The 19,178-nt window shown below is 43.7% G+C and overlaps 1 protein-coding gene across 3 annotated transcripts in view; it reads right to left on the bottom strand.

The window, feature by feature from the left end:
- LOC141060795 (uncharacterized) overlaps positions 1 to 19,178 on the bottom strand; it is a 219,324-nt gene that overhangs the window by 30,999 nt on the left and 169,147 nt on the right. The gene's annotated exons all lie outside the window — the stretch shown is intronic.

Here is a 19,178-nt window from a genome sequence, read left to right as displayed (position 1 = left end):
TGACCTAAAAGCACGGAGACATGTCCAATATTCATCAGAGTGTCAGATCGACCTCACCAATGCTAGTCTATGAGTCCGCAAAAAACTCGAACCACACTCAAAAGCCATTCGTGTGATGTCCGTTTTGTCTTTTGATAGAAGAAGCGAAACTTTTTTTTTCATCTGGAAAAAGTGATGAAACTCGGATAACATTCTGATGAAAATCTCATAAAACTCTGATAATAATAATAATACATTTTATTTCTATAGCGCCGACATATTCCGCAGCACTTTACATTTCATAGGGGATTTGTACAGACAATAGACATTACAGCATAACAATAATCACATAGATCATAACAGATACCAAGAGGAATGAGGGCCCTGCTCGCAAGCTTACAATCTATGAGGAAAGAGGTAGACACGAAAGGTAGGTGGTAACAGTTGCCCAGATTGTATGGACCAGCCATAATGTTAAGTGTGTAACAGTACAGATGCAGAGGGCTAATGGATGCCTAAAGCATGTGGGAACATGATGCGGGGAACCTGGTTATGGTAATACTTTTGACTGTGCCACACAGGGATAGATTAGGTTAATGTGTTGAGGCGATAGGCCAGTCTGAATAAATGCGCTTTCAGGGCACGCTTAAAATTGTGGGGATTGGGGACTAATGGTATTGACCTGGGAAGTGCATTCCAAAGAATCGGCACAGCACGTGTAAAGTCTTGGAGACGGGAGTGGGAGGTTCTGATTATTGAGGATGCTAACCTCAGGTCATCAGGAGAACAGAGGGCGCGGGTAGGGTGGTAGGCTGAGACGAGGGAGGAGATGTAGGGTGGTGCTGAGCCATGGAGGGCTTTGTGGGCAAGGGCAATAAGTTTGTACTGGATTCTGGAGTGGATGGGTAGCCAGTGTAAGGACTGGCACAAGGTAGAGGCATCGGTGTAACGATTGGTGAGGAATATGACCCTGGCTGCAGCATTCAAGACAGATTGGAGAGGGGAGAGTTTGGTAAGAGGGAGACCGATTAGAAGAGAGTTACAATAGTCAAATGAATGAATAAGAGAAACAGTAAGAGTTTTTGCAGAGTCAAAAGTAAGAAAAGGTCGAATTCTAGAAATGCTTTTGAGGTGCAGATGACAAGAGCGAGCCAGTGATCGAATGTGGGGGGCAAAGGAAAGCTCGGAGTCAAGTATGACCCCAAGACAGTGGGCATGTTGCTGGGGAGTAATCGTGGAACCACACACAGAAAAGACAATGTCGGGTATAGGTACATTAGTAGAGGGAGGAAACACAAGGAGTTCAGTCTTTGACAGGTTCAGTTTCAGATATAGTGAGGACATGATATTAGACACAGCGTTTATACAATCGCCGGTGTTTTCTTGAAAGGCTGGCGTGATGTCAGGAGAAGAAGCTGATCAAAAACACTGATGAAACCTTGACCCCTAAGGGTTCATTCAGATGTCCGTTCTTTTTACCAAAAAGAAAAAAACTGACCGAGTGATTTTCATCAGGGTGTCCTCCCAATTTCATCATAGTTTGGTCTGGTTTTTATAGTTCTTGTACCCTTATATGAAAAAAAAAGTTTCTAAGTTTCTTCATTTTCTAAGGCTATCTTCACACGCAGGGTTGGACTGGCCCACCAGAGAACCGGAGAATCCTCCGGTGGGCCCTAGCTTCTTCTTTAGGAGAGTTCATAGTGCAAACTTTGCAGCTGCTGTGGGGCTCTTGAGTGGGGGAGAAAGGTGGGCCCCCAGAATCAAATCTTCTGGTGGGCCCAATGTCCTTCAGTCTGACACTGTTCACATGTTGCGATTTTGCTACATTTTTTTCCGAAGACAAAACCTGCTCTCTTAACAGTAAGAAACTTGCCTCAAAAAACAGGTGTAACTTAGTTTTTGTTGCGTTTTTTTGCTGCGTTTTTTTACTGCGTTTTTGTCAGGGTACGTATTTTTCTTGTGCATGCTGATAAAGTTTAGTGCATAAAAAAAATTAGGTTTTGTCACCAAAAACGCAGCAAAACCTGATACCAGCAGCATTTTTTCAGCGCTTTTTGCACCACCTATTACTTTCAGTGGGTAACAATGCTGAATAACCCTGAAAAACATGCTGAAAGAAGCGAAATGCTGCATTCTGCATAAGATTTCTGACATCTCGTACACTTTTCTGGTACTGTGAAATGCAGCTAAAAATTTGCATAAAAAATTGCATTAAAAAATGCTGAAAAAACGCAACATGTGACCATAGCCTAAGGCTACTTTCCCACGATCCATTTTTGGTGAGTTGTTTATGCTGCGTATTTTTGAGAAAAAAAAAATGCAGGAAACCTATTTTACTTAATAGGTGCAGGAATGCTGCAGAAAATCTGCAATATCAAAAACTCACGAAAGCTCATTGGGGTAACATAGCCTAACAATCTGTGAAAATTAGACCACACTTGAATAGGGGCGGGTCCTCCCATTTCGGGCTGGCACTTCCAGGTTTAACACTCCCTCTTATGGGCTTAATCTTTGGAGGGCTGGACAGCTCTCCACACCCCTTTACTTCCATTACACCCACAATGGGCGATACCTCCTTTTCATGCTGTGCCACTGACCGCCATCTTACAGTTCACGTTTAGTGCCTTTTTAGACCACACAACAGTTGCCATCTTCCTTGTAACTCAAGTCTTCCTCACATTCACTTCACTCTTCAAGCTGCAAGACTCGATCCTGCAGACTATGCCAAGTGCAACATGGTATCGGGCAGTAGCCATGGGCAAGGAACTCGTCTCTTATGCCCCACACATTACATGAAGTTGGGGGTCCTGGCTGGGTGTGTGGCCTTGTGCTATGAGGGTGTTATGCCCGTGCTGGCCGCATGTAACTGATGTTGCTAGTTTGCCAGGACCTGGTGTTAGACAGCTCATTGAGGGAGACCACCAGTCAAAAATAAACTTTTTACTGAATAGGAACTTGATGGGGAATATACAAGAGATAGCAAGTACACAGTATATTTTCCCCCAGTGTCCGTCCTTCCTTTCTCTGTATTCACCTTTCCTCTTTACTCTCTTTACTTGTCCTCTGTCTTCACTATTTCTCACTACTTAACCACAACCCAGCTCGACACTACAGTCCTGTTTATAAACAGTGCTTTACTCGACCCTCAGTTTCACGTCTTCATTTCCCTTAGGGTACCAGTACAGCAGGTACTTATCTTCAGGGCCGCCATCAGGGCATTACTGCTCTGACTGGCGTATGAGACCTGGTCAGCAAAGGGGACCCGCTTCGGGCCCCGTCTCTTTTGCTGATCAGGCCCCAGCGGCAGGATTTTGTCGGTGCAGTAACTGAACCCTGCGTCCGAGACTCAGGGTTCATTTACACTCTATTACCATGCGGGCCTGCATGGCAATAGTTAAAGCTGCCAGCCAATCGGAGGCTGGCAGCTAACGTCAGCGAGCACGTCGCCGGCGACTGATGTCATTGTCAGTCGCCGGTGAGTGCGTGCTTTCAGCCTGGAGGGAAGATCGCTCGCCGCAGAAACGCGGCAGGGTAAGAAGAAAGGGGTTTCTTTATTATTTTTATTGAAAGCGGCAAGCTGGCAGGATGGAGACATGTGTCCATCCTGTCGGGGCAGAATGGAGACAGGGAGCAGGATGAAAGATATGGGGGCATGATTGGAGACACAGGAGGCATGATTGCAGACACAGGGGCAGAATGAAAGCTATGGAGGCAGGATTGGAGTTATGGTGGCAGGATGAAAGATATGGGGGCAGGATTGGAGACACAAGGACCAGGATAGGAGACATGGTGGCAGGATGAATGATATAGGGGCAGGATTGGAGGCATGGTGCAGGATGGAGACAGATGGGGCAGGATGGAGACAGATGGGGTAGGATGGAGACAGATCGGGCAGGATGGAGACAGACCGGGCAGGATGGAGACAGATCGGGCAGGATCATGGGGCAGGATGGAGACAGATGGTGCAGGTTCATGGGACAGATGGGGCAGGATCATGGGACAGATAGGGCAGAATCATGGGACAGATGGGGCAGGATGGGGAGATCATATGGAGCAGAATGGATATTCATGAGGGCAGGATGGGAGAACATATGGCTGGAGCCAGGAATGAGCCACACGGGGGCCAGGATGGGGGATATTATTACCATAGGGGCTAATTAAGGCCTGTTTCACACTTCCGTTTTTTCAAATCCGTCAAAATCCGTTGTTTTCCGTAAAAAAACGGATCCGCCATTTTTTGCAGGATCCGTTTTTTTTGTCCCATAGACTTCCATTACGGTTCCCGCGGATCCGTCAAAAAAACGGATCCGTTTTTAAAAAAAACGGATCCGTTTGCATCAGTTTCCGTCAAAAAAACGGAAACGGATCCGTTTGGCGGACACAAAAACGGAAGTGTGAAACAGGCCTAAGGGATACTATTACTGCAGTGATGTATTTATTTTATTTTTAGAGTATACTGTTTTAAATGGAGAGGCGGTCCTGTTACTGTGTAGAGTGATACTATGTTGCCTTTTTTCCTTCATTTGGTGTAGTGTAGAAGCTGTGAAAAAAATAAGTAATGTGTTCTGCAAGCGGAGCTCTAGATAACTGTTATTTCCTGCAGAGACGAGCCCTGGCTGGAAGAAGTGATGACGATCTGTGCTGGATGAAGATGAAAGACTTCATCTAGAGGCGTCACTGGTGAGTCAGTGTGTTACCTATACACTGATACTATACACTGTGTACTATGTACAGAGGTCTTGTGTTTAATGTCACCACTGATCACTGTATTAACTTTACACTGACACTATATACAGTGTCCTGTGTATAATGTTATTGATCACTGTGTTACCTGTACACAGATGCTGCATACTAAGTACAGATCTCCTGTTTAATGGCACATATGGTGATATTAGTATTGCTTTTTTTATTACTGATCAGTATTGTAGTATTCAGTCACAAAGTGGTGGTAATATGTTGTCCGTCCATGGTGTGGTAGTATTTGTTCTTTGCATGTGGTATTATTGGTCACCATGTGGTGGTAATGTGTGGTCTGGTCATGGTATGGCAGCCCTGCTTATCTTCTCTAGTGCTGACACTCTAGAACGCCCATCAGGGACAATCTGTTCATCTCACATAGTCAATCCTGTCTAGGCCCATTATCTTCAAGAGTTATAAACTCTGGGCCTTTCTGCTAGGTATCCTCTCCCAGGACCTGTCTATGATCAATCACTCTGTCTATCAGTCACTTCTACTACGGATTTCGCTATCCATTTCCTTTGAACTCCTCTCCCTTTAGAGACACCCCAAAATGCAGCACTGCTCACAATGGACCTTAGGTCCTCTTTCTATGCACTACAGACCCTATCTGACATTCTAACAGGAAACTGTCTCTTGTCCCGTCAGCTTAGTTCCTCTCACTCTGGGCTAGTCTCAAACATTAACTTTAACTGTCCCTACTCACTGTCTGTTGCTGGGCAGAGCAGTTTTTTCCTCACAGTACAGTGCAAAACATTACAAAGCAAACATTAACTCTATCTACCCATACTGTTTGCACAACACAGTCTATTACAGCACATATTACAATTCACATTGCACAACATTAACAACATTAACACTTATCACATTACATATGACATATCATAATGACATTAGTGTCTTCGAGGGGGAACAGGGCAATATGTCCATTCCTCCCTTCTTTAATGATGGTCGTCCTTGACCATCAGAAAACTTGAAAGACACCAATACACTACACAACACATAACATTATACATGTTTCTTTGAGGGGGGAACATGGGATGTAGGTCAATCTCCTTACATCTATATCATTTACAGGGAGGAGCAGGACAATCTATGTCTAGATCATTTACACGGTGATGCAGTATTATCTGTGCCTACATCATTTACAGGGAGAAGCAAGGAGAAAGTACTATCATAACCAAATCAATTACAGTGTCTGCAAAATATCTGAATATCTAAATTTGTGTCTGCCACTATCATGGAAACCTATGTCATAAAAAGGAAGAGAAAAATGATACATCTCACCCTCCTACCAGCCAACAATGACAAAAATATGGTGCACAGGAGCACCTGGGAGAGTCAATCCCACACAGACGGTTCCAATAACTCTCAGTTCTGTTATTCAGATTGCACTAGGCCGTGCAAGTCAACAAGTCTGTGGAAACCATTGGATCGCTCTCGGATGACATCTGTGTACAGTCCAATTTCCACGCATTGACACAATGGAGAAGATGGAAAAATAAATATCTCCATCTTCTCCTCATCCAAGAGAAACAGATCATGCTCATACTCTGATCAGAGTTTGATCGGCATAAGCGGCCAGATTCTTTCTCCTGATGGAGTATATGGCCTATAGTGTCTATGGTTTAGACTACATACAAAATAGTAAACTGGCACAATTTTTCAAAGCAGCCATGTTTTTTTCCTAAACAGCTACTTTTCTGGTAAAATCAGCTATATGGTCTTACATAAAGCAACAGAAAATGTAGCTTTCTATGAATATGACTTTACAGAACAAATGTCCCTGACTCTATGACATTGGCGGCATCCCAAACCAACAAGGTAGCATCTACCAGCCCGGAGGAGAAGAAGATCCAGGAAGTATGGAGGATGGAGTAGATGACTCAATCCCCGAAACCTGGGCACGAAAAGAAAAACAGCATTGTGCTTTCTGTGCTACTGAGCTGTGACAACGGCATCACTTATGAGAAGTCATTAATGCGGGTTCATTATTAAGGATGGAGAAACCATAACCACAAATGGGCTCTTTCCAAAACACCTGGCACGTTGAGCACCTGTACTTGTCTGACACAGTCGTTAAGTAGATGCTCGTTGTGTTACTAAATTAGTCATCGCTAAAACAATACCCTTGTCATTAAATCAATGTTCTTCATGATGGCACACATTTTTTAGAACAAAGAAGTCTATTAGGTACGTCCTTTCATCAAGTATCATCAACTCACAATGGATGTCCCCAAGAAGAGGGTTATTCCTTCGACCACATCTTCAGAATGCATGACAAATGAATCTCATGGATCCATTATCTCACAAGTATAAACGATATTACCAAAAGTATGTGGAAACCTGACTTTCCCCCAACTGTAACTTCTTCGAACCCCACTCCAAGACCATGGATGGTAATATAGCTACAAGTCCTCATTTCCAGCTATAACAGCCTGAACTCTTTTGGGAAAATTTTCTACAAAATATTGCGTTCTTGAGGAACGTTGTCGAAATTGAGCCAAAAGGACATTAGAGAGTTCAGAAACTGATGTAGGTTGAGAAGGTCTAGCTCGTAATTGGAGGTCGAATTCATCCCGAAGGAGTTTCATGTGGTTGAGATTGAGTTCCTCCACGTGAAATTCATTACAATATGTCTTTATGGATTTCGCTTTGTCCAGAGATGGACAGTCACAAATTATCTTGTGGCAACAGTGGCATCCTAGGTCAGCTATAAGACACTGAGTCATTCGGTAGGACCTACACTGTTAACGATGGTTGTCTATGGAGATCTCATGGCTGTGTGCTTGAATTTATGCACCGGTCTTCCAAGAGTGTGTCTGAACCCATTAACTAGGATGGATGTCCATAATTTGTGGCTATATAGTATACCATAAGTCACATTTGACCACCAATGGTTCATAGTAAACTTTAGACTTTCCATAAGTCCTGATTTTTGAGTAGGACTTATACAAATCCCTGCCCAAAAATGGCTGCTTCTTTGCTTTTGAGTTGTGAGGCTCAAATTCTCTCTTTTGGAGCACTGAAATGTTGGCGAGTATGAAACGGATATGGTGTCAATCCAAAACATGATGGCCTCCTGGAAATAAGTCTACTGAATGGATAAACATTCTGCATGTACAAGATTCAAATTTCTAAGCAAAGATGAGTTGTCTTGTTTCATCTCTTGATTCTGAGGTCTAGGAGCTCCGCACACTTTCGAGTCCGGAGTTTTCTAACCTCTTATTTTTTTGAAGGCCAACTCTGATATTAATGGGTCCTCATAAGTTTAGATTAGGATCACTAAGTAATGTTGTGAAGGAAATTTTCCAGAGAGACAGAGCAATAATAAAGTTCTTGATAACTCTTTTGGAAAGCTTGTTACAATTTTACACAGTTTGAAGTTGCTTTGTTTGCGTATTTTTGCATAATTTCAGGCCAGAAAATGTGAGAAACTTTGTTTATCTTATATGAAAAATACACTTCTTTCTCCACTCATGAGCCACTTTTCATCCTACGCTTTCCACTACTTCATAGACACACCATTGTTGCAGCTGAAATCGATCTTGATCAAAGCAAGATGAGTCGCCAGCTCATATTACAGCTGCTTATTGAAATCTATGGAGACAGAGGAAGTAGAAGAGTAAAGAATAAGCAATCACTAACCCAGCATTCTAGTATGTATTCTCTCTCTCCCAGATCTGGAATCACAGTTACACTGCTCAATTCCGTCATATAATGTCCTCTATGCTGTTGCTGTGTTTGAACATGGGCTAGGTAGAGACAGGAGAGAAGAAATCCCTCATATATGGGTGCGCGGTGTATGGAAGACATCATAGCAGATGGTCTTCACACAGTAGCTCAGAGACAACTGGAGAAAGAGGGATAAACTAGTAACAAATGCAAGAAAGTGTTTATTCTCATGTAAACACCTTATTCTGAAAAGTTAAGTGAACCTACAGGTAAGGTGGCAGAATGTTGTTTCTGAAGTCGATCTTAGGGCATATTCATGTCTGCAAAACACACTGCATCAAAGGCTCTGTCTGGTTTACAAATCCTAGACGCTAATCTGAGTTTCTAATGGTAATTTTTTTTTCTATCCAGGACTCTCATCTAGTAGAACATCTCTCACCCTGAAGGACCCAAAATGTCAATACATTGCACCCACAGCCCATTGCTTTACATAGGCACTGTGCAGTTACCCTGTGATTGAGCGGCAAGGACAGTGCGCGCTTCCTACTTGAATCACTCTTGGATTACACCAGTTTGTTGGAGTCCGAACAGCCGCACTCCTTGGGATATATTCATCATTGATATCATCTGATCCTTCCAACAAAAAAGGATTGTCTAAAGAAGACCGCTCTCTAAAAACGGAATATAACCTGGGCTAAAAACAATGCGTAGAAACACTGCAGTATACAAATAATTACTCGAGTAAAAAATATAGGGCACTTAGTAGACATATTTTTTTCAGAAAAAAAAGCATAAATTTCCATCCCACCGCAACAAGGTGGACCCAAATTTGGATGGTCCCTAACTGTAGTGACTCGCCTCGCTATGTGCCTCAGAATAGACAGGGAAAGAGCAGGACCTGGACCTGACTGTGTTTAACACCCACCTGTGGAAAACAGAGTAGATAAAGGACACAGAGAAAGGGGGCGACCACACTCCCAAAATGTACTGAGCGCAAGAAAATGAGGCAAAACCAAAAAAAAAGAGTTTGCCACCTGTTTGTAAAACTGCAATGTGTAGGTGCCGATTCACACTATGGCTGCTAACAGATATAAACTAGAACAAAATCAATTAGTGAAAACAATGCAGCAAGTAATAAACTAGTAACATGTAAAAACATAGGTGAGATATTAGAGTTAGGGACCATCCCGATTGGGTATTGTCATGGTCCAGTCCGGAGTTTATCTTCTGCTGTCTCCGGACTGGTCATGCGGGGGTTAATCTCCTCAGCCTCGTTCTGGAGCTAGCTGGGCTATTTCAATCCCTCACAGCCTGCTGACCAGTGTTAGTGATAACTCAAGCTTGCAGTTTAGAGCCGCTGACCCTTGTACCCTGGTGATCCTCCTGCCTTGGACTGATATTCACGTGTATGACCCGGACTGATTTCTGACCCTGTCTCTTGGTATTCCTTTCTGCTCTTACGTTCCCTCTCTGGCATCTGACTCCCTGGCTTGTACCCCGACCACGTATTTCGTCTCACGTTTTGGACCCTGTGCTCATGTTCTGGCTTTCTGACTCTCGGCTTTGGTATTTTGACTACGTGTATTGCTGCTCCTTCTGGTACGTCTGCTCCTGTTAGTTTCTGACTCGGTTCGTCTGACTATTCTCTCTCGTTACCTGTGGCACCTGTGCTGTTGCTCAGGGTTGCTGCTCTTAGTGTATAACCTCTCTTCCCTCACCAGCTCCCCCTGGTGGAGGTTTCACTACAGGTACCTTTGTCGTGGTTGGATGCCTCTTAAACATTTTTTTTTGTTAGCAAAAAAATGTTAATTAAGTCCTCTATTCTTTTTTACATGTGATACTGCTATTTACTTCCACAGTTTGCGGACGCATTAGGTTTTATTCTAGATTTTATTTTTCTGTCAATAGCAACAGTGTGAACAGTGTGAATGTGCGCCTACATGTTACACTTATACTGATATGTTTGATTGCCCTAGGTTTTTGGTCTTATCCTTAAAAGGTTTTTGCTACCTCATCCGAGAGTAGCATAATTTAGAGAGAGACCCAGATTCCAGCGATGTGTCACTTAGTTTACTGGGTGCAGCAGTTATGATACAATCAGAGTTTTTAGGTGTAGCAGAGCTCAGAAAGCTTATCTGTACCCCTGATGAGCAGCTTTATGTGTACACTGTATATTGAGAGTAAGCTGCTAATCAGTGGTAAGGATGTGGTGGGACCAGGATGCACGTGAGCTGTAGTCCCGGCTGTGATGATCTCCTGCTGATATAACACTGATTGTATTGAAACAGAAGCACACAGCCTAGTAAATGACACATTGCTGGAATCAGTGTCTCAGCCCCTATATCATGCTGCTTCAGATTACATAGCAATAACTCGCTGTCAATTTCCCCTTGTTCTGCCTTCTTCCATGTATGACGCTGTGTGGATTCCAGCCTTATTGGGATAATATGGACAACAATGGGAGATAACAGATGGTATAGTAGAACACAGTAGTAGATGAGATCAGGGGTTGTTGTACAAAGTTGTAGATGAGATCAGGGATTGTTGAACACAGTTATGGATGATTCAGAGATTGTTGTACACAATGTGGATGATTCAGGTAAAAACTATAAGAGACAGATAATGCAGCATGTCAGTACTGGTAGATAATATACAATACACAAATACTGGCAGGTAATCACAACAATACAGGGTACTATCACAACAGTAGCAATGATACAGGATGCTGTTATATCGGCAGCATGCATTATATAGAAGCTGAGCAATACAACATACACAGCAGTAAAAGAGAAAGATCTCTAAAACGACTAATGGCTGACAGCTATGCATTCACTGGCCAGAGGATGACGGTAACTATCATGCAGTGTAATAGCATTACAGGAGCTGAACATGCATTGCAAACATCATGGGGGGCTGCAATATGGCTGCTAATGCAGATGCATAACACGTAATTGCATTAACCTTACCGGAATCCGCTTGTTATAAGCAGTGGTTTTGCAGGGAGCTGAGCACATGTGAGCTACTCAGAAGACCGGCTGAAAATGGTTACATGTTGTTGACCAGGGAAGGAAAAAGGGCGGTTCTGAACAGTTAACCATTTAGGAAAACAGAAGATTCCAAATACATGAATAAGAAAGAGAAGGGCAACTTATGACACCTACTGGCGACAGCTGGAACAGCACTTAAAATTTCTTGCTGCACAGAATGGGCTGAACACCCCTTAAAATTGAAGCTTGGCTTTAATCCTACTGAACATTGCAGTCTCAAAGTGGACGAGGTTTGAATCTCATTCACATACTGCGGAAATGTTCTGTGCAGGAATTGATCTGATGCGTCCATTTATCTTGTGAATCAGTTGTGAATTTGTTGCAGTTGGAGGAGTAAAAATCTGTCATTGTTGCTGTGGATTCTGCAGCTAAATCCATGGGTGTTTCCTTACGCTGATCAAACCTATGAGTAAAGTATAGTGCTCCCTGGATTTTAACAATTTTTGTTTAGGTCAGATGACCCCTTTAACTACATTTTAAGCCCCAAAAATTACACATATCAAAGATCCTTTAGATATTGTTTTTGCACTTTTATATGGAGATTAGTGATGAGCGAGTGTGCTCATGTCCTGAATGTCTCCGGCGTGCTCAAATACTATGTCCGAGTCCCCGCAGCAGGGAGTGATTGCCTGTGTGCTATGAAATCCCTGCATGCATTGTAATTGTTGAACACCCGCCAGATATGCAGCCGCGGGGACTCGGACATAGTATTCGAGCATGCCGGAGACATTTGATCAGGACTCGAGCATGCCCATATAACACCTTATCCCAGCACGTTCGCTCATCACTAGTGGAGATGCAAGCTATCTCTTAAAGGCACAAAGTCGGATCCTGACATTTTGCGACTGGGAAGTTCTGATGACATCATTTCCGCTTGTGATGTCAGATTGCTCTCACTTGCAGGGATTACAAAGGCGCCATTACACAACTATTGTATCTCCAGCCAGGATTTGAGCATTATTATAAATGACGATAAAATGATGATGACCTCTCTTTTGGATTCCTCGGGGTATAGCAAGAAGGTTTCACCAGGTACCGTGGATTGTACACAGTCCAACTACCTGTTGTGTTGAGGTCCTAGAGGAGCGTGTATTGAGCAGTGCTGCACTTACTCTTTGTACTGTCTGTTACATAGCTGATCGGCGGGGGAGACGGGTGCTGTGCCCCCATTAGGGCTCATTCAGACGGACACATTATATGTCCATGTGCTGTCCGTATGTTAAATGAATGACCAACGCAAGCCAATGTGGTCCGATGGTCGGGTGTAAAATATCACAGTGTGTGCTACTACTTAGATCCATATTCTGAATCAGAATAAGTCAATGGGTGCGCACAAAATGGATCACATAAGGGTTACCATCCATATATCCTGCGTAGACCTGCATGCCCATATAGACGGCTTAGGAGGGGTGATCCTACTGAGAGATTCCCTTTAAGACGGGGTTGTCCAACTAACAGACAAACCCTTTTACGGCTCCTGAAATGCAACAGTGAAAAAAAAACCTGGAAAAAATAGTTCAAAAGTAGCTAAAAAGTTTTTACACGTCACAATTCTGCCCCCTGGTGGTCAGAAAATAGAAGGCATCTGCGCGCCATAGAAGTCCTGTTGGTAAATAATAATTACCATCCAATACTACTCGTACATGTATTCATCACTTTATGGTCACAATTTAACATCTATTTAGAAGAAACCTCAGAATAAACATTAGTCACTGGGAGCCGCGTTTCCTGGCTGGCAGGAGCTGCAGTCAATCACTTCCATCTGCTGTGAATAAAACGGATCGCCTGCCACTTTCAGTAACTTCAGCACTGCAGGCTATTAAAGTTTTAAATTGGCTATCCAGTCCTATAAAAAAAACCTTTAAAGGGATTTTGGCATCTCACAAAATGATAACTTATGGGTAAAATATGCCACCGCTTTATCTTTCCTTACCGGGTGGCCCGGACCCCCTCAGATCCGGAGATTGGAGGGGCTGCAGTCACAGTTTAGGGCTAATCAGGTACGCTCCTAGCTGCCGACTATGGAGGAAGCTGCACTGCAGTCCCACTAAACGGAGGGTCCCACAAATATTCATAACAAGATAAATAGGAAATAAATGATCTCTAGGGGTCTCACTATTTGAGACTCTCATGATCCCAAGAACTGGGGTTTAAAAGTCCCCTTTTGTAAATGAGCATGTGCAACCACGGATCCTCCCAACATTTGAATCCTTTGGATGGGATGTAAAAGAGATAAATCATTAACCTGAGAATGGAGCCGGGGCCAGTGCTCAGACCCCCCAATCCCACTCCAACAGAGAGGGCAAAGTCTAGACTGGGCTCCAACCAGCAGCATACCGCAGGGGTGGGTGGTGTTGGGCGCAAAGACAGATGTCCTGGGCACAAAAATTGTAAGAATGCAAGATTTCAAAAGAAAAATAAAGCAAATAACACTGGAGTCACTGTCGTGGAAGATCTGGACCTCTGGGTCAGCACCACTGACTCTGAATTAGTTGCATCCTGTGGTCTATAAGGCCTGTAAGACATAAGGGTTCTGGCCCAAAGTGATGTTAATGTGAATAAGGACCGGGTCACGAATACGGATATTTTGCAAATGGGACCTGTTTCATAAATAATCCCTTAAAATGATTTTTCTAAAACAGGTAATTATACATATAATGAATAGATTTTCTTACAGACCGTTAAATATCTATAAGTCCCTTTTTACTAACCTGGGCTGATTCTGCCTGACAGTGGAGGTTGGCAGCCTATTAGGTTATGAGATGTGGCGCCCCCACTCGTCGGCGGCTCTCCCTGTTTTCCCTACTGGTCCTGTTATGACGGGTGGGAAAACGGGTAAGAAAAAGGCAGATAGAACAAAGCTGTAATGGTAAATATATATAACAAATCAAAAGATCAAAATTAGCCCACTCTTGATATTGTGCTCCTCTTTGTGCAGGTATTTAATGCGCAGGCGTCAGGTAGAAGCCATAGAGGTATTCTATTTGCAGGGCCCGATCACATGCGCAATGGACGAGTGAAGGTTGGCGTGCGTTCCAGGCTGGAATGCATCAGGAAGGACTGCTGCCTAACTTCCTGTACCGCCCAATAATCCAAGGCCGCATGCGCGCTCCAGTAGGTGGAGTTATCGTGGGCTCCAGCTTGGAGTGCATCCCATTTTGCCATGACATGCCATGATGACATAGGCGGAGCAGGACTACGTACAGCCTGTGACAACCAGCACTTTGCCACCCTGCCTGATGTCACTATTACGTCGGAGGGATCACGCAGTACGGTCTCTCCACTTGCACCAACGAGACGTTCCCCACCCCCTGAGGACACAGTGTCAGGTTGACACAGTTTTACACAGACATCCCCTGTCCATACAGGCACGGGGAATGAGAGAGTGGCATGGCACAACACTCGCTCACAACCCTGACAGGCTGAGAGGCATCTTTCACTAGCATACACAAAGGAAAAAAGAAACCAGCTCACCTTAATAGCAAGTGAAGCAGGGAAGCACGGAAACCATGGAATCGTCATGTGAGTTTGATAGAAAAGAAAAAAGTTTTTCCAGCTTCCAAAAAATTCCAAATTTATTGCAGATAAAACAACATCAGACAGAATACAGCAGTTCCCATGATGTGAAGTTATGCTACGTGTTTCGAACAGAAAACTGGGAACTGCTCTATTTTGTCTGATGATGTTTTATCTGCAATAAATTTGGAATTTTTTGGAAGCTGGAAAAATTTTTTTCTTTTCTATCTTTCAGTAGCAACAGTGAAACATCACCTGATCAGCTCGCTACAACTGCCAAAAGGTCCTCGTTAGATATAAGCCTAGTCCATTAAGGAGATTATATGGGGCCAGAAACCAGCCTCGGTATCATGTAAAGTTACACCGAGAACACAGACGTGTGGATTTGTGGATTGAGACAATAGTGCAAACCAAGGTTAAACTGGATTTTTTATCGCCTTAAGAGCACACTAGACAAAACACTATATAAACAATGAATATACATATACAATGGTCAGATACACAAATACAGGTGCAGCACAAAAGGTAAAAGCTGATGAAACATAAGTCAGTTACTGTCTTGATGTTCAGCCTTCAAAGTGTGGGGTGCCAGCTGTTTCCAGTTCCTTCCAACACAATGCACGTTGTGACCCTCCAGAAGTGAACAAAGGCCACATGATCGCACTTGATGAGCACTTAACCCCTTGGTTGGTCACTGCCTTTCCTGCTCTCAGGATGGTCCTAGTCCCTCTTCTCTGGGCTCTGGTAGCTGAAACTCCAAAAGAGGATCTGGCTGGCCCCCATTACGCTTGGAGACAAAACACAGCTTCGCTACCTGACTTCTACTAGTCGTTCTTTGTAACTTTCCATTGTGGGGTGCAAGAACGGATCGAGACCCTGGTAGGCTTTTGGCCCGTTCCCGAGATCTCAGAAATATAACCGGCATACAGCTAGGATGTACGATGACTTCATAATCTCCTTTATGAGATTTCGTCCCCATCTGACTGAATTTGATTGATGCAGTTACACAGAGTGGGCTATCTGTCAAGAAGGCCTTGGTACAAGCTAAGCTGCTGGGGATGTGAGTTTTTCCCTTTCAAGCTTCTGAGGCGAGACCACCTGCTGTGTCAGGTGTCCAGTTTCAGATTCACATTTTGAAGCAGGATATGATATAGTTGATTGGGATGCAATTAATCCCCCCATATTTTTCAAACCTCCCCCTTTAGTAATCACTAGGACGGAGGTGGCCACTAAAGGGTGAGCACTTTCTGGTGTTTCCCCATGCACCCATCCGCAACCTTCACAGGAAGCTATATAAATTTAATGTCTCGCACAAAGAAAGGGAGGCCACACCGTTACCTGCACTAATTGCAGAAACTTAACGGTGCTTTCACATTGCATATAGGGTCATGTTCACTGGTCCCGTCGGGGTATATCTTAAAAACCCCCAGCAAAACGGGATCCGGCGTCTGTGCAGACAGAGCAATAGACTGTAATGGTGACAACAGCGCGAACGATCACTCTGATATGCATCTACAACGTCGCAGTATCTGCCTCCAGTAGGCAGACATTGCCGAAAATGATGCATACGTCCGAACCCCATGTTACTACTAATCGCAAAAAAAAAAAATAACTGGAGCATAAGTTAGTATGCACGCACAATGGTAAAATAATGTAACAAAAACTTTTACTCGCTAGACAATCCCTGTATGGGGACTGAGTTGGGATTTGTATTAGTTTATGGGCTCCAGAGGGAGTGTGTAAGCATTTATATGGTCTGGGGGGTACTTTATTTTTAAAATATGTAGTTAAAGGGTCTGTATTTGTTTGTGGGTCTGTTATGGGGGTCGGTATTTGTCTTCCCAACTTTTGAAGAATAAGAAAGAGTAGCACATAAATGCTACTCGTAACACGGCAATATTTATTTTATGCTAAGCTAGTACCGTAATCTGGCCCACAAAGAAATATTGTTCCTAGTGAAACCTGTCAGTGTTCCCACACAGTGTAGTACCACGTTCCTGGCCCCCGCAGTGCTCAACACACACAGTGTGAGGAACCCATACTACCGAACAATATAATGCCTCCAGTGTCCCACACAGTACAGTGCCCTCACAGGAAACTCTCCTACACTCAGTATGATGCCCTTATCCAACTTCCCACACACAGCGTGATGAATCTAGAGTTCCCCTACACATACTGTGATGCCCTCACACACGTGGTCAAAATTGTTGGTAGCCCTTTTTTACAGACATAAAAACCCACAATGGAGACAGAAATAACTTGAAACTGACAAAAGTAATAATAAATCAAAAATCTATGAAAATGAACAAATGAAAGTCAGACATTGCTTTTCCACATAGTCATCACTTTGTCTCCATATAGAGATAATAGCAAGCACACATCTCAGGAAAGTGAGAGTTGTGTTTAGGAGAACTGCTCTGAAAACTGTCAATGCTAGGAAACTAGGATTGTGATTTTGCAGGACTGATAAGAGTCAAGACCTGAAAGGCAGGGGGAGGGAGGTGAGAAGTGCTTTATAGAAATCAATGGGTTGGAGTGAGGGTGGCTGGAGAGAGTAATTAATGCCTCTACTGGAGGGCTACTGTGCACATTCGGCCAAGGTTTGGGAAGGGTCTGGTGGCTGAGCTCCTTAGAAGCAAGCTGTACACAATGTAAGATAAAAGTTCTCATAGAAGGATAATTACAGCAGAAAAAGGAATTCAATTGCAAATGTTCTTATTTTCATGCTGTCTAACTAGTTCAATCCCACTACATGAGAATATTTATTTAAACTATAACTGTGGGCACAGAGATGATGTTGGGAAATAATCCCTGATCTCCCAAGACAGCTTGACTACTGCAAAAATTCAGGACTTTCCCACTAGATCCAGGATGACTGAGAAGTAGAGAAGGGCGGACACCTGGATGTTCTGGTCCCTCGGGTTCGGCCAAGCAGTTACAAAAAGGTTGGGTTCGGGTACTAGAACAGTACCCAGACCCCATTCACTTGAATAGGGGGCCTGAACATTCAGTGTTTGCCACTAAACACCAACACTGCTTCTGATCGGCAGTGAAATCATCCCCGCCGGTCAGAGAGCCGCGGTTCCCACGCTGTCAAAAGACAGTGCGAGTGCTTAGCCGTGATCGGAGGTATAAATTTTACCTACGGTCACTGGTGTCAGCTTATGGGACAACAGTTCCCATGATCCGACATCTGCTACCGCTAATAACAGCGAGAGCAGGAGCAGCTGATGGGTGTATTCATTAGCCGGCTCCTGCTCTGTAAATAAATAATTAGAAAAAAATGGCGTGGGTGCTCCCCTATTTTTGATAACCAGCCAGGCAAAACTCACAGCGGGGGGGGGGGGCTGCAACTCTCAGGTGTCAGCTTCAGCAAGGCTGGTTATCAAGAACAGAGGGGTCCCCATGCCGTTTTAAATAAATAATTTTAAAAAACGGCATGAGGTCGCCCCCATTTTTGGCAACCAGCCTTGCTAAAGCAGACAGCTGGGGGCTGGTATTCTCAGACTGGTAAGGGGCCATGGATATTGCCCCCAGCCTAAAAATAGCAGCCTGCAGCTGCCCAGAAAAGGCACATCTATTAGATGGCCAAAATCTGGTGTTTTGCCTGGCTCTTTCCACTTGCCCTGTAGCAGTGGCAAGTGGGGTTCATATTTGTGTGGTTCATGTCACCCAGTAACACAAACTTTCTGGTGAAGTCCGTGTTCGGTGTCTTTGCCAGAACAGTAGGTGTTCGGTACGGACACCGAACTTTACTGTTTGGGTTCTCCCATCTCTACTAAGAAGTATGCATTTGTTATACTCGTAAAATGCGTGAGCCGGTCTTGAATTGCAGCTCTTACATATGCTGCTATATGAAGCCTCATTGCTGTAGAAGGAAAAAATGATTTTAATAATAATCAGGGCTGATATATTTTATTTGTAGGGAGGTGACTCTAATAAAGATAGAAGAACCAGACATTTCATAAAAGCAGCGTCAGAACAAAATCACTATGTAAAAAAGACGCTTGTGTGCTGCTGTGCCCCCTGCTGGCCACAAATCAGAATGCTGGACACTGATCTAGAATGCAACGTTCATATTATGTCATCAAGTATAAAATTCTCTATTTCTCTATGTAATATAACTTCACAGTTCATAGCCCACACCGCCCAACAATTACAGATGGGAGACGTGAAGAAGAGTTTTTAATGTTTTTTTCTATAGTACAGAAAAGCTTTGATTCT

Source organism: Dendrobates tinctorius, unplaced genomic scaffold, assembly GCF_039654945.1.
Source record: "Dendrobates tinctorius isolate UK_male_01 unplaced genomic scaffold, ASM3965494v1 ptg000245l, whole genome shotgun sequence".
Classification (NCBI taxonomy): Eukaryota; Metazoa; Chordata; class Amphibia; order Anura; family Dendrobatidae; genus Dendrobates; species Dendrobates tinctorius.
Note: the sequence above shows the minus strand (reverse complement) of the source record. Positions and strands in the feature narration are given on the sequence as shown.